Source organism: Nelumbo nucifera, chromosome 6 (assembly GCF_055504915.1).
Source record: "Nelumbo nucifera cultivar China Antique chromosome 6, China Antique-T2T, whole genome shotgun sequence".
In the NCBI taxonomy this organism is placed as follows: domain Eukaryota; kingdom Viridiplantae; phylum Streptophyta; class Magnoliopsida; order Proteales; family Nelumbonaceae; genus Nelumbo; species Nelumbo nucifera.
In genome coordinates this window covers 54,943,849-54,946,936 of record NC_142654.1, presented here as the reverse complement: position 1 = coordinate 54,946,936, position 3,088 = coordinate 54,943,849, and the positions used below count along the sequence as shown (strand labels likewise).

The 3,088-nt window shown below is 30.9% G+C and overlaps 3 non-coding genes across 3 annotated transcripts; all 3 read right to left on the bottom strand.

The window, feature by feature from the left end:
• Positions 1-266: 266 nt before the first annotated feature.
• TRNAD-GUC (transfer RNA aspartic acid (anticodon GUC)) lies at positions 267-338 on the bottom strand. Its single transcript has one exon. It is a non-coding gene; the product is annotated as a tRNA-Asp (tRNA).
• Positions 339-421: 83 nt separating this feature from the next.
• TRNAD-GUC (transfer RNA aspartic acid (anticodon GUC)) lies at positions 422-493 on the bottom strand. The gene has a single exon. It is a non-coding gene; the product is annotated as a tRNA-Asp (tRNA).
• A 6-nt stretch (positions 494-499) lies between these two features.
• Positions 500-570, bottom strand: TRNAG-GCC (transfer RNA glycine (anticodon GCC)). Its single transcript has one exon. It is a non-coding gene; the product is annotated as a tRNA-Gly (tRNA).
• Positions 571-3,088: the final 2,518 nt, after the last annotated feature.

The window sequence follows — 3,088 nt, the reverse complement described above, 5'->3', positions numbered from 1 at the left end:
GTAACAAAGAATCTATCAAGTTCGATCAATACCGTATAATTGACATACAGAAGCTATAAATCTAACTCCATGCTCAAATAATAATAATAATAATAATAATTTGCATAGGTGTGGGAAAAATTAAAAAAAGAAAATCTATTATGGAATGATAATCTGGACCTCATCTTTGAGGAAACCTTAAAAAAACCAGGTGTGGGGAAAATATACTATGGAATGATATTCTGGACCTCATCTTTGAGGAATCCCTCCCTAAAAATGTCTTCATACGCCGTTGCCGGGGATCGAACCCGGATCACCCGCGTGACAGGCGGGAATACTCACCACTATACTACAACGACTAGACATTTTGTGATGACTGAGAATAATCTTTTGATAAATGGTTAAGTCAATAAAAGAACAATTAATCTTGAGAAAAAGTAAACGCCGTTGCAGGGGATCGAACCCGGGTCACCCGCGTGACAGGCGGGAATACTCACCACTATACTACAACGACATGTAATGCACCAGCCGGGAATCGAACCCGGGTCTGTACCGTGGCAGGGTACTATTCTACCACTAGACCACTGGTGCTTCGATGAACAAGTTAAATGAAATTAGCTTCTGAATAAATTACTTCCACGTTTTAATAAAGTTTCACCGCTTCACCCATTTTTATTTTTATTTTTTGTTTAACAGAACTAAACTTCGTTAGTACCAAATGATAAAACATCGTTTTCGTTGGATAATCGTTCAATCTACAGAACATTTCAGCCCTATATTAGGAACGCCTATTCTGTCTTACATAATTGGTGTGTGTGTAAGAAACTTTTCCTGCTTGGTTTGTTTTCCAGCTCTTGATTATCTGCCAATAATATACATTCCAACAACCTATCAACATGATCTGACACCACACATCTCATACATGGTGGGTTCCAGTCTCATGGTGAGATGTACGGTGTTAGATCATATTAATAGGGTGTTGGAACGTGTTTTGTTGGCAAGAGATCCCAACTCGATTTTCAAATCACATTACCATGCTTCAAGTAGAATCAAGAGGATAGGTTCTACTACCAACAAATACTCCCAACACTGTCTTAACAGCCCATTGCAGTTGCATATTAGGAGCACCTCTCTTATCATTCATGAGGACATGTTTCCAATTGTACAGCTGCAGTGGTTAGTTGGGATGTTATGGCACAGTGTATTGGTAGCTGATCCGAACTCAAATCAAGAAACATCATCCATCCCTACAATTAATTGAAAGAATATTACTAGATGAATTGTCCTCCCTCTTGAGTTGTATGCTAGTCATCAATACTTCATCAATTAAAATCATTTTTTTTCTTTTTAAGCGTAACAAGGCAAAACCTAAAACTGCTCAAAGAAATATCCTAAAAAAGCACATTGATAGAAAAATCTTCCTTCTCCCTAAAAAAGCCTTCTCTCTCTCTCTCCTAACCACTCCAAAATTTGCAGAGACATTCGATCTGCAAAAAAAAAAAAAAAGAAAAACACATCCAACTTGAAGAATTGAGAAGATTTTTCAAGTTTTGAAAAAAAATTGCAAAAATAGGTCAGTTTTTTTTTTCTTTTTTTTCATTTAATCCTTATCATTTGTTGTTTGTTTCTTGTTTGTTCCTTGAAAGTGTTTTAACATTAGTAGATCTTCATTTCTCATGTTAAAATCATACGTTTTTTTTATTATATGAGCAGCTTTGTGGATTTTTATGAGTAAAATTGGAAAAAAATATAAAATAACAAAAAAATTAAAAATGTTTCGTTTTTTATTTGCATGTATGGACTTAACATGTTAGAAACCTATGGATTATCTGCCATATCCATTTAAGATTTGAATTTTTTGTATAATATTTATTTATTTTTTTAATTTTTTGTAAATTTTGAAATTAAATAATAAATATTAATTTTTTTTGTGATTTGTCCATAAGGACTGAATGTATTGTACATCTATGGCTGATCTATCATATCCATAGATCATTTAATGTTTCTTTTTCAAATATATTTTTTTATTTTTTATAATTTGTGCAATTAAAAGTAAATAGTAATTAATTATGCTTTTTATGATATACCCATAAGGCTTGAATGTAATGTAGATCTATGGCAGATCTATCATATCCATAGATAATTTGTTATTTCTTCTTCAATTAATATGTTTTTATTAATTTATAATTTTTAGATTTGAAAATAGATAGTAATTATTTAAATAATTAATCATATTTTCACTTAGAATTTGTGCTATTGATAAATGATAATGCATAATTTATTGTTGGAATGTTGGATAGGATATTTATACAATTAGGCTTTCCTCATCCCTTAAAAATTAAAATTCAAGAATTACAATTTGTAAATTATGATTAAGCATAGGGTTTCTTAATGAAAATTGAAAACTAGATTTAAAATTATATTAAAAAGAAAATAATATATTCTTTGATATGATTGTACAATTTTATGATTTCTACTTAATTAAAAAATAGAAATTGATATATCCATAAATTCAATACAATTTTATATCAACAATTAATTTTAAAATATTTATTTATTAAAAAAAACAAAATGTTTTTAAGTAACCATTTCAATGCCAAAAGAGTTTTACTTTCATTTTTAAAGTGTTTTCTAATTTATTTTTGTGGTTTACCTGAATTATGGTAGTTAAATTAATTGGATCACTTGGAAGTTGTTAGATAGTGTATGCCCTTAACTCCAATCAAATTGATGTACAGATACATTTATTGTAAATGGATAAAATTGCATTATTATTTCATATTAACATTGCTATGTTTCTGTGAATTTACCTCTTAAACTGGACACTTATGAGACTTGTGTTAGTTTAGAATGTTCTCAGTCATTGGATAGACTTGGGGAATTTATCCTATCAAGGCTAACACTAATGTGCTACCAAAGAAGTTGGGGCAGCTTGTCTCAGTTGCTAGGTTGAGATCCAAAGCACATGTAGTGTGTGTTTGGTTAAAACACTGAACTCGGACCATTTTCCAGTTATGCCCTAGACCTTGGAAATTGATAGGCAAAACTGGAAAGTTACACATAACCCCTAGACTTGATTATGATACTACACTAGGTGTCGGATTGAGCT